At 28.6% G+C, this 14,268-nt stretch overlaps 1 pseudogene; it reads right to left on the bottom strand.

The window, feature by feature from the left end:
- Window positions 1-12,611: 12,611 nt before the first annotated feature.
- LOC141909159 (uncharacterized) lies at window positions 12,612-14,079 on the bottom strand (annotated as a pseudogene).
- Window positions 14,080-14,268: the final 189 nt, after the last annotated feature.

Raw genomic sequence — 14,268 nt, 5'->3', positions numbered from 1 at the left:
AGTTACTGGAAACGCAGAAGGCAGCTCAAATATAATACCTTTTACACACTTATATTTATTGCAATTTAATCGAGCCTACAAAAACTTTCGAAGCAACTAAAGAAACAATTTGTAATTCTAGTATTCTAAATATTTAACCGCTAAAAAATGTTAAACAATTTGGAACTCAAATAAATTATAATTTAACAGAATGTGATTTCAAACCTTGTATTCCAAAATTTAATAATTTCAAGTTAGAAATAAGAAATCACAATGGATATTTAATTGATTTGAATAACTTTCCTGTGATATATGAATTAATTATAAGATGTAAAGAGTAATTTTTTCATTATATAAATGAATATAACTGTTGGACCGAGTATATGTTTTGGGTTTGATTTTAAACATGAGAAAGAAATGAAATTTAACATTAATGATGTAATTACACATATCAAAAATATTGCATTTTCTAATGAAACAACATTTGAGTATGAAACAACAATAGATGAAGAAACTTTAAATGTAGAAAAGATTACTAATTTAATTAGAGAATCTTTAAGATTTTATGAATTAGATGAAGATTTTATCATCGATGATATTGAAATATATACAAATGAAACTAGTAATGATATAAATGTTGAATTAATCGTAAATAAGTTAACTAAATATTTTGATGATAGTAATTTTTTTGATAAATAAATGAGTAATAATAAGTGGATAATAACTGGATTATATAATGGCGCATTACTATCAGTTGGAACTGTTGGTTATTCAATGGTATTAAAAAAAGTATTCAAAATGGGAAGTGTTAATGTTGATAGATTTGATATAAATGATATTTTAAAATTAACATTGGCAGTTACTTTATCTAATTTAACTATTGATTATTTGGAAAAACAAAAATATATTCCTCCCATATAAATGCATAATTTTTTTGCTAAATAAATGGCTTCTGCAATTATAACTATTATAGGATCGGCAATTGTTAACGCTTTGGCATTTACTGGTGGTGGTTATTTATTTAAACATATTGATAAAAATAGTTCATTAGGAGAACAAAGAAGACATAACAATAATCTAATTAAAACTGCAACAATAAATAATTCATTTGGATTAAATGATATAAATAAAAAGATTATCACTGCTCCAAAATTAATGGAAGGTGAAAAAAATAAAAAACATATTCAATCAACAGAAACTAAAACTAATAATATTAAATTGGATAATGATTCCAAAATAAAAGATTACAATACATCAGAAAATAATAGAACTGATATTATTCAACATGATATAATTAAACTAAATGATGATAATAAATCCCATGAAAATACTAAATTAGCTATAACTTGTATAGGAATTGTAATCGGAGGAATATTATATTTTAAATTTTAATTTTTTTATTATATAAATGGATGTAGAAGGTGGAGAAGATTATGAAATGGGAGAAATAGGAAATAATAATGAAGGATATATTGATAATGATTATAATGATGTAGAAACTAATATTGATAATGATGATGAAACAGCATATAATACTAATTAAGGTGAAGATGATGATTATGATGATGATGATCCCGAATTACGTGAAAGATTAAATAAATATTTAAAAGCTCCTGAAATTGGTAGAATTTCAACTAGAAGAGAAAGAAAAGAATTTATGGAACTATTAGTAAAACAACACGAAAAAAATCCTGATAAACCTATGGAATTATTTAAAATGAAATCTAGAGTAACAGATACAATTGTTAACGAATTATTACCAACAGTTGTAATAGATGAAATTGATACTGAAGATGTTGTAGAACAAATTTTTAAGGATGACCCATATTTCAAAAATAATTTAGAATTTAAAAATGATTCATGGTATTATAATGTTAATTTAAATAACAAAATTGTATCAATTCAATTATCTAAAATGGGTCAAGAAAATATTTATGAACCTGAAATGCGAGCAAGATCTACAATTGAACGTTCAAAAGGTGGCACAGAATTTCTCAGAATTATATGGAATGCACTCGATAGAATAAATAAAGAAGAACCAATTCCTAAAATTGATATAAACAAATATTCACCATTTAAAAATCCATTTAAAAATCCAAATCCTACTGATTTTGATCCAGAAATGGAAGAGAATAGAAATCGATTAGATAGATTAAGATCTTCAACACCCGAAACATCGAGAAGAGACACTCAACCAATTGATAATTATTCAAATCAATTACAATTAGAAAAACAAATTGATAGATTAAGAGATTCAGAAGAACTGATGAATAGTATATCAGATACATCTGGTTCTGAAACTGGAATAAATCGACTGCAATATTTACTAGAAAAAGGATTTGTTAATTTAACTGATGAAGAATTAGAAGCATTTCCTGAACAAATACGTAGAGAAATTAAAGGTATACAAGTATCAGCTGATGAAATTGCTAATATTAAGATGAGATTTTCTAAAATAACCATGTTAGAAAAAGAATTAGTTAATGTAGATGAAGAATTAAAACAATTATAATTAAATAGAGATCATCAAGTAGTTTATGAAGCTGATTATGAAAACAGAAAGTTAGCTTTAGTAAAAGAAATAGATGATTTAGAATATAACATAAAATTACAAAAAGAAGAAAGAGATATATTATTAAAATCATATGATCTTAATCATATTAAAAAATTAAAAGTTATTTTTAAAGATTTGTTGATAAAACCAGATTCTGAAATATCATTAAAAGACAGAATAAAGTTATTATTTAAGTTAGAAGGAATAACAATTCTTTCAATTCTAACAGCTGTAACTATGTTATTTACAACAATTGGTTTAGCAATATCAAATGCTTTAAAATCTACTCCTACTCCCACTCCCAATAAACCAGATAAACCTCCAGGTAATAATTCTATACAAGATAAAGTTAAGGATGGTTTAAAGAAATTAGCAAAATATTTATGGGAACTATCTAAAAAATCTGCTGCAGCTTTACCAGGAGTTATTGCTTCAATTGTTGGTTTTATATTGAAATCTGTAGGAAACATTATTAACTTTGCTGCTGAACATATTATTTTATTTTTAATTACAGTTGTAAGTGCTATTATTTTTGGTTTAGTAAATATGATATCAAAAAATAAATAATTAATTTTTTTGTTAAATAAATGAGTGGGAGTTATATCAATCCTTCTAAGAATCATAGAATATCTAATGCTATTAAAGCAGAAAGATCACATCATATAATTACTCATAACCCTTCAAATATTAATCCCGATGAAACTTTATACGTTAGAATCCCTCGATTAACACAAAATACTTTTTATGTTCCAAATAGTATTTATTTATCAGCCGATATAAAAGTAATCGGTAATAATAATAATTATGTCGTTGATAATGTTGGAAGATATTTGATTAAAAAGTTAACAATAAAGATTGGTCCAGAAACAGTTTTCTCATTAGATGATTATAATTTATTTATGCATTATAAAGATTTATGGTTAACTAAAGAAAATAGAAATAATATGATATTTCAAGGAATTCAATCAGAAAACCAAAATAAATTAAGATCAGAAGCTAATAGCGCAATATTAACTAATGATGTAGATAAATTGATAAAAAGTATATATGGAAGCAAATATAAAATTCCATTAGACTTTGAATTGATAAATAATAATGCACCTTTATATAAATACGCAATTCAAGAAGACGTTATATTTGAGATAACATTTGCTCCTGTAAATGAAATTGTATTATCTAGTGTTAATAAAGATATGAGTTATAAATTATCAAATATATGTTTAGAATATGATACAGTAACTGATGAAAATATTTCAAGTATAATTCAAACTCAATACAATCAAGGATTTTCATTATTATATGATTATATTGATAAATTTAAAACTGTAACTATTAATGCAAATGATGAAATAATTAATGAGAATATTAACTTTCCTAGAAGATCTATTAAAGGTATATTAATATTTTTTACCAATGGAACGTATACTAATGGCGCAATAAATGTTGACAATTATTATAATCCTGAAATATCAAAAGTAGAAATAACTATTGAAGGTATAGCGAATAAAATATTTTGTCAAGGAATGAGAATGATGGATCAATGGCCAGAAATTAGAAAACATTTTATGAATGAAAAAGTAAAATCATCTGAAAATTGTAACATTAATCAAATTGATTATTATACCGGTAATAAATACGCATTATGGTTAGATTTTAGAACAACTGAAGATAACTTATTACATGGTTCTGGAAAAAAACTACAAAATACAAAAGATGGAATACAATTATTCATGACAAAGAATAAAGGAATCAAAAATTTCAAAATGCACATTTATATTATATCTGACGCGCAATTAAATATTGTAAATTCACAATTAGATAGTGTTATGTATTAAAATTTTAACTTTAATAAAAATATATATAATAAATGGAAGGTGGAATATATGAAATACAAACTCCAAGTGAAATGATATCAGATATATATTATATATTACCTTATGATGAATACAGTAAGTATTTTGGAGATTACTTTAATCAATTCAAATATAGAATAAGTAAAATAGATAAGAATATTGAAACAAAAATAGAAGATAATATTGAACCTAAAATAGAAGATAAGAATGATATTGAATATAAAATAGAAGATAATATTGAAACTAAAATAGAAGATAAGAATGATATTGAATATAAAATAGAAGATAAGAATGATATTGAATATAAAATAGAAGATGTAACAGCATCTACATCTTATAATATACCCTCTACATATGATATTGAATCAAAAAAGACAAATGAAAAATATTGTGACGTATGTAAACAGTATAAAAGTTATAAGAATTGGGCAACTCATCTTAATTCACTCAAGCATAAGAAAAATAAGAATAAGATTTTAAATGAATTAAATAATGATAGTGAAATTGATAATGATAATGTTAAAGAAGATAAATATTGTGAAGAATGTGATAAATATATAAGTCGTAGTAATTTTTCAAAGCATAAATTAACACAGATACATTTGGATAATATAGAAAGAAATATATGTGAAAAGTGTAATGTTGTTGTATTACCTAAAGATAGAATTAAACATGATAATTCTTTTGAACATACAATAAAAGCTGCTGATTTAAATTACCTTTATAGAGTACCATCTGCATTTTTTGATATCGAAAATAATGATCATAGGAAATTATATAGATCAATTTTTATCGATTATGTAAGAAATAATCCAAAACAAGTATTATCAGATATTAAAATTGGTCGGACGCTTATAAAAATTGATCTAAATAATTATTGGGGCATATATTATTTCATCAAATTTAAAAGGAGAGATTTTTTAACAGAATTGAAAAAAGTTGCTGCTAATGATAATATAAGTGATAACTTTGATGAAATAATTCAATACTATAGTTATGAAGATTTTTCACAGGATGTTATAAATAAAATAAGAAATGAAGCAAAAAATGAATATAAAAATATAAGTGAAGACAAATTAAACCAATATATTTATTTAACTTATGAATTTTTTGTTAAGGGTTTGAATGGTAATGGTTATCATTTTAAACTATTAGGTGAAAGAAGATCGCAAGAATTAAGAGTTGCATGGCGCAAATTGTTTTTAGAATTAGAATCAGAAAAGTAATTTAAAATATGAATATAATACCCCTTGTGTCTTTATTGTCTTTAGTAGTTTAGTACTTTTAGTACATAAAGAATAAATCTTTATTTTATTAGTAGTGAATAAAATTATTTTTAAAACTACTAAACTACTAAAGACAATAAAGACATAAATATGTATATAACACTGTTTCAATAATTATATTTATTCATCTGATGGATTTTATATATTACTGTTTCAATAATTAAATCTATTTATCACACATATTTATTATATATATCTGTTTCAATAATGATAAATATCATAGATTTATCATTTATAAAAATTATTTATATATTTATTTTTCTAAGTACTAATTAAATAAAGATTTATTCTTTATGTACTAAAAGTACTAAAGATAATAAAGACATAACAAAACACATATAGATGTAATAAATATCATAGATTTATTTATCTCACATATTTATTATATATATTTGATTCAGTAATGATAAATCTATGTGTTTGTTATGTCTTTATTATCTTTAGTAGTTTAGTAGTTCTATTTTATTTTATTCACTACTAATAAAATAAAGATTTATTCTTTATGTACTAAAAGTACTAAAGATAATAAAGACATTAGGGGAGGTATATAATACATATCTAATACATATATAATACATAGGTATACAAATAGTTATTTTATAAATTTATATTCATATGGAAATTGTAGTCTCAGTAATAATTTTGAACCTTTATTATTCTTTAATTTATTCATATATTCATCATGTAATTCAGGAGGTATAATTTGATTTTCTTCCAATGATTGTTGCATAGATTTTCTATCTTTGTTGTAGAATAAAACTAGAAATCTTATATTCTCTCTAAAATCTTTCACAATTGAATTATATTTCTGATTTAAAACCCATGTTGTTATCCCAAAATGTCTACCAGAGAAAGCTAAATAACATAACTCACTTTCTCTAATTTCAGAATCATGTAAATTTGCGCAATCATCGATAATAAATAATGTATTAGATCCTTTATAAGTATCAATTCCTATTTTAATACAATTATCTAAATTTTCTTTTACTGTTTTAGGGTCTAATATAATAAACTTTTTTATCTTAACTATATCTCTATTATATGTTTTATTCATTTCATATGTAGGACAGAATAATATTATATTATCAAAATGATTCTTATAAATAGTTTCTAATAAATATAATATGAAGTGTGTTTTACCACAATTGGTTACACCAGTAACTAACATATTATGAGGTTCAAATATAAATAAATCTTTATTCATTTATTCTTTTAATTTTACTAGATAAAATCCATTCATTAAATTTATCATCATATCCTTCATATTTCACCAAAGAATACTTTTTTCCTTTAAGAGTTTTTGTTTTCAATACTTTTTCTATTTTGTATTCTATTTCATCTGGATTTGGTACTAATGATAATTCTTGTTCATAGAAATAACCTAATATTTCTTCATCTTTTAAATCAAACATTAATATTATCTTTTTAATTTTAAATATTTCTTCAGTAAAATTAGGGGTATAACCTTTATAAAATGTTTTTCGATATTTAGAAATTCTAACGTGTTGTCCTATTTTAAATTTAGGTTCTCCAAAATCATGTGTAACAAATGCTCCATATAAATTATTCCAAACTATTTCTGAATTTTCTTCTTTTCTAGCTTGTATAGGTTTCATATCTATAGAACTATGTTTAGAATTATTATAACCTTTAACTAAATCATCTAATATATTTATAGACTCATCGATATATTTATATGTTTCATTAGCGGTGAAATATTTCCACATTCTAGTTTTCAATGTTTTATTAAATCTTTCTATAACAGATGCTTTTTTATCTGAATGTGTTGAAAAATATTCTACATCGTTATCAATTAATAGTTTTTTAAAATGTTTGTTATAAAATTCTTTACCTTCATCAAATTGTATTTTATCTGGGATAGCTTCTTTAAATATTAATTTGAAAGAATTTGTAACTTCTATACCGGTTTTATTTTTAATCGGGATACTCCATGCGTATCTACTGAATATATCTATAACATTCAGTATCCAGAAATATCCTTTGTTGTATTCTTCTAAGTTCTTCATATCAATTAAATCAGCTTGCCATTGTTGATCGATATATGAAACCATAACTTTTCTTGTTAAATAAGTTTTATCCATCTTTTTATGAATTTGATATGTGGGTTGATTTTGTAACCATGATTTTAATTCACTATATTTTATACCACCATTATCAGATTTAATTTTATTCCATAATTCTGAAACGTTAGAATATGATACTTCACTTTCTGGGTTATAATATAAATCTCTTAAATATTGTTCTTTTTTCATTCTATTTTAATCCATTAATAATAATTTAGATTTAGTTTCAATGACTTTATGATTTGACTTATTTTCTGGTATAATAGGTTTCCGATTGTCATTGGAATCATCTTTATCATCAGATTTGAATTTTGATTTATATATTACACCGGATAATATAATAACTGTTACTAATCCAATTGTAATATATAATTTATAATTACTTCCGGCATTAGAAGAATTAGATGGATTATCATTTGAATCAATATCAGGTGATTCATTTATATCAGTTAATTTCTTTTTCTTAGCTTTTTTTAATTCTGAAGATCTTTTACCTAATTCTCTTGCCCATTTAATTTGTTTCTCGGATCTAGCCTTTTTCTTAACTCCATCACTCATTTATTTTACTTAATTTTTGTTCTGATTCATCTTCTGTTTCGATGTTTGGTTGTAGTACATCTGTTTCGTTCTTACCTGATTTATATTCCATAGGCTTGATGTTCGAAAATGTTATGACGCCAGTAGAAATTAATGTCATAACCGATCCTAATTGGAATGAAGCGTAACCAACCCATTTTTGTAATTCAGTCATAACTAAGTAGTCATTTTTCAAATCATTATATAATTTATTTTCATCATCAATTGGTATTAACTGGTTACATAACTTAGAATAACATTTGACAATACCATTCGAAATAGAATCATTTATTTTAGATAATCTTGCCTCTTCATAAATCTTAAAATATTTTATTACTTTATCGGGTTTCATAGCATCTAATTCTTGAAAAGTAGTCTTAGTTAAAAACTCTTTAGTTTTTCCACCGGCAATCAATAGTTCTAGATGATGCTTACAATATAAATAGTATTCATAATCAATATTGTTATTAACTTGAATAGAATTAGAAACAACTGTATCTTTATTATCACTAATACCTAAATCATCTAATGTTTTTTCAATATCAATACTATTCTTATTAGATTTCTTTGACATTTATATTAGAGAAAAAATGCAAAAAAAAATATTATAAGTATTCTTCAAATGATACTAGATAGTTAAAGTTAAAGAACTCTAGTATTGACTACTGATACTAGCTATTTGAATTTAAAGAATTTCTATTTGAATCTATTCAAAATATAAAGTATTCTCTTTTGAAAAGAAAATATTAAAAATATAATAGAATTCACTAGCTAGTTGAAGTTATTGTTTTTTTATTATATTTTATTTAAATTAGGATTTAGATTATCTCACTACTATTGTCTATCTATTAGGAGCAGTAACTATAACTGTCCAGATAAGTCATTTCGGATTCTTGATGATAAATCCTAAAACTGAAAATAAATTCAAAGAAACGACTGGTGGAAATACTATTTCATAAATACATATATTTCATTCTACAATCATTATCGATTTCCACATTCCAAGCCGCTCGGCAGCCGAGCGGTAAGGTATGCGTGGAATGCAGGAATCAATAAAGTATAATACAACATCTGTCACTATGTGTCATTAACAACAGCTTAATGACACAATTGAAATTCCAGCAAACGTAATGCATTGGAAGCCTATACAGTATGGCTAAACTGCTACAGTCTCATGAGTTGAAATATCCATAATTTCTGATTCCACATCCATCTATCTTCACTTTCTTGATTCAATAGCCTTCATTTTGTTATCTAAAAGATAAATATCTAACGTAGAATAAAACTAACTTGAAGTTGTAGTTGTAAAATATTAATTACAACACTTAAACATGACCATTTTGTGGCTCATCTTACCAGGATAAGTTTTACATGTTTAGCGTTTTCCAACGCCTTAATAACAACAAAAACAGTACTTACATTTATAACTGTAACCTCCTAAAATTGTGTTTATAGAGAGAATATCCTATACGTTCCTATGCTTATGTGCTGCGCGCTTATAACTGCCAGTTATTCACTAGCTAAACACTGTCTGGTGCAACAGATGTTCCTTCCTTTGTAATATAATTGATTAATCCTTTTCAAACGAAATAGCACGTTCGATCAATATTCAAATGAGGTGCGCCCCATTCAACTGAATATGAAATACAGCACAGATGTTTTTTGTAAACAACCTAATACAATTACATACAGGCGGTTTGACATAGATCGAGAGAAACCGGTTCTCTAAGCGTTTAACATTCAACGTATTTTTCATTATGTGTTGAGTTCCATAATTCAACAAATGTCTTTGCTTTATCCAGTTGATCTAAATATAACTGTATATCTAGTTTATTAGATTTAATTATGTTTTCTTTCTTTTCTAAAGGTCTTAAATTTCTCCAGTTCCAGATTAGCTTCTTATTATAATCATCACTCATGTCAAATTTAGAAATCGGCAACACGTGATCAATATGAAAGTATTCACCATAATTATCTATATTCATTTTATCATCGAATTGATATATTATCCATGATTTGAGAAATTCATCTGAACAACCCAATAAATTAGATAGTGTTTCTGAATGTGTTTCTTTGTTGAATAATTGTGTTAATCTAGATCTTAAGCATTGTTTCAATCTAAAATTAAGATCTGTTTGATATCTTTCTCTCATATATTCTGCCATATAATAATTATAATGTTCTATATTATCTTCTCGGTATTGTTTGGTATATAGTTTAGTACAAGTTTTACAGCAATATTGAAAACCATCTTTGCTAATCTTACGCTTACTAAATTCTGTTAAAGCTAATTTATCTAATTCACATTTAGAACACTTTTTGTAATATATATTTATAACACCAGTGTTATTTGTAATATTTATAGTTTGTGGTTGTTCTGGTTCCATTTATTATACGTATTTTTTTACTAAATTGGTTAATAATTTTAGAATCCTCTTCCATTTCTTCGATCAACGTCATCCTTTTTCATTCTCCGTTGCTTTTGATAAGTTCTTTCGATTCCTTGATATCAAATTCCTCAACGTATTGTTCATTATTTGGATCATTATTCCATAATTCAATAAATTTCTTTGCTTTTGTTAACTGTTCTGAATATAACTGTAAATATTCTAGTTTCAATTTATTTTCTAAATGTGTTCTAGTTTTATTGTGTCTTGCTTTTTGGGATTTATCTATATCGATATTACATGTTGGGCAGTAGTATTTATTTGCTTCCATTTTAATACTATATTTTTTATTAAAATTGATTTTAGAAGTTCAATGATTTAAATGTTATTCATATATATATGAATATTCTAAGAGTAATAGGGGTAATAGGCTTTCGGGTTAAAGGTTGAACGGGCGGGTGAGTAAAAAATGAAAAACATGAAAATAATTACAATTTCTACTTGAATTAGGAGTGAAACTCATAAAAATGAAAAATAAATTCGAGCGTGTGAGAATTTATTTTTCATTTTTATGAGTTTCGCGAGTAATTCAAGTAGAAATTGTTATTATTTTTATGTTTTTCATTTTTTACGAGCTCGACCGTTCGACCTTTGATCTGAAAGCCTATTACCCCTATTACTGACGGAGATAAGGGAAGAGGCTCGTCTTCCGTACTATACACATACGTGAGAGGTCGATCGTTGATCGTAGCCTCAATTTCACACAAGAGAGTTCGTAATTCATCGTCCGTGACGATGCTTCTACCGAGAATCTTTCTGAGGCATTCTTTCGTTACGCCTATCATCCTTTCCCAGAATCCCCCGAACCAAGGGGCTCGTTTGGGAATGAATGTCCATCTGATTCGATTGTTCGCCATATATCTCGCGACGATCGGCGAATTGACGATTTCTTCTATCTCTACGCAAGATTTTAGAAAGTATGACCCGTTGTCACTGATCAGTTCATGCGGTAACGATCTACGCGAAACGAATCTCCGGAATGCTCGAATAAACGCGGCAGGTGTCATATTAATGACTGATTCGAGATGGACTGCTCGCGTGGTGCCGCATGTAAACAGACAAATGTAATGTTTATGGCGCTTGTCAGACGTGCCTCTGACCCAAATTTCGCCTGAATAATCTACTCCGGTAACAGTAAAGGGCGGAGCATCCGTAACGCGCGAAATTGGAAGTGGCGTTGGTATAGGTCTGCAGTAGGCGGAGCCTCGTACTATAGCGCACGTAACACATTTCCTGAGAACTGATTTTACGACTTGTCTAATTTTCGGTATCCAGTATCTTTGCCTGATAGCAGTAACAGTCCCGCCGATTCTTATATGTTTACACCTCCTGTGGTGAAACAACACGATCAAACGCGTAATATGGTGATCTGGTAATAGAATGGGAAATTTGGCATCGTACGGTAAAGACGAATTTTGCACACGACTGCCGCATCGAATAAGTCCCCTGTCATCGATAAAGATTTTCAGTTGTTTGACCAGGTTACCGCGTTTGAGTTTCTGGTCTGTCAATTGATTCAATTCAGATTTAAAGTATGTTTTCTGTAAGTCCATGACCCATTTGTTTTCTGCTGTTTTTATCTCATCGGCGGTGAGTTCCCCGCTAACCCGATCGGCCGGATTCCTCAGATTATGTAAATATCTGAGGAAATAAGCGGTAACACGCACGAGTTCGGTCAACGATCCATATTTTTCCGGATCAATGATCTTTAAGATACCCGCTTTTTCTAACTTTTCGTGTTGTATCGACATGGTAGTCTCGTCGACAGATTCATCAGTTTTAATTTCGTTATCGGCTTGAAATCGCGAGACTGGCCAATCGCCGACTTTCAATCAGTCGGGCCCGTGCCACCATAGTGTTGAATTGGCCAGTTGATGAGTGGTTATACCGCGTGTTAGTAGATCCGCTGGATTATCTTGAGTCGGTACGTAATTCAATTCCACATCGAGATTGTCTAGATTCAAGGAGTTTATCTCGTGCACCCGATTTTGAACGAAACACGGAAGTCGATTTTCACTCCTAGTCCAACTTAGGACTATCTCGCTATCGGACCAGATAATCGCTTTGCTGAAATTGTAGCATGGATTAAGCGCATCGAATGAATATTTGATCAAACGGGCGCCGACGACGGCGGCCATTAGCTCGAGGCGCGGTAACGAGAGCTGTTTAACGGGTGCAACTCTGTTTTTCGCTATGACAAGCGCGGTGTTTTTCCCTTGACGTAGATAAACGGTGGCTCCGTAGCCACGTGAACTCGCGTCCACAAAGCAATGTAACTCAGTATCGGTATCCTCCGACGGCGCAGAAAAATACTTCCGGTTAATCGTTATTTTTCTCGCATTTTGTAGATCGCGGTACAAAGTTTTCCAGTTATTGCTCACCTCGTCTGGTAATAATTCATCCCACGAGACATTCGCTTTCCATAATTCTTGGATGAATATTTTTGATTTGATGTGAACCGGTGATAACAGTCCTAACGGATCATAGAGACTCGCCACGCTCCTGACGATTTCGCGCTTCGTAATAATTTCTGGTTCGCTATGCTCGATCGCTTGTTTGTATTTAAGCCTGTCCTGATTGACATCCCACAGGAGTCCTAGGTTGCTGACAACGTCATGTCCGTTCAATAAGTTGTCTTTACTCGCAATATGTCTGAGGTTTTCGTTGTTACTAGTCCACTCACATAGTTTAAATCCTGCGTCGGACATCATCCGATTCGCACTATGGTAATAATCGATCGCTGTCGATTCGTCTTTCACCGACGTAACGACGTTGTCTACGTATATGCTCGATTTCATATCGTTAGCTACCGTGCTCCAAATCTGATTTTATGACGGCATTGAGAATAAACGGCGAGCACGCTGCTCCGAATAATACAGATTTAAATTGATACGTAATGAATTTGCTTTCGGGGTCGTTTGGATCGCTTAGCCAGAAAAATTTCGTGAATTTCCGGTCTGGCTCGGCTAGGCCCACTTGAAGGAAGGCCTTTTCGATGTCGCTACTAAGTCCAACGTCGCATGTACGAAAGTTCATCAAGATCGAACCAAGATCGTTAAGCAGTAGCGGTCCTTTTTCCAGGCAGTCATTTAAACTCGGAGACTGACGCGTACGGAAGCTACAATCGTAGACGACGCGAATTGGTGTTGTAGCTGAGTCTTTCTTCACCGAGTGGTACGGTATATAATGACCTTCGGATTCGTTTTCCTCGTGGATCGACTCGATGAATCCACGCGCTATTTGATCTTCGATAATTCGATCATAGATTTTTCGGGTATCGTTATTTAGTTTCCTGACCATCGCTCGCGTTCGGTTTCGTGTCGTTATTGAACGTTTCAATAAAGAATCTATATCTTTGTATTTCGATAATCCGTTCGAATGCGAAATCATCTGCTTCTGCGATAGATGATTGTAGATTTTCATCTGGCGTCAACGAAAGAATTGTTTGATCTAGTTCTTGTATGAGGTTTAGCTTTGTGACCGCTGATG

Source organism: Tubulanus polymorphus, chromosome 7 (assembly GCF_964204645.1).
Source record: "Tubulanus polymorphus chromosome 7, tnTubPoly1.2, whole genome shotgun sequence".
In the NCBI taxonomy this organism is placed as follows: domain Eukaryota; kingdom Metazoa; phylum Nemertea; class Palaeonemertea; order Tubulaniformes; family Tubulanidae; genus Tubulanus; species Tubulanus polymorphus.
This window is presented reverse-complemented; position numbering and strand designations above follow the sequence as displayed.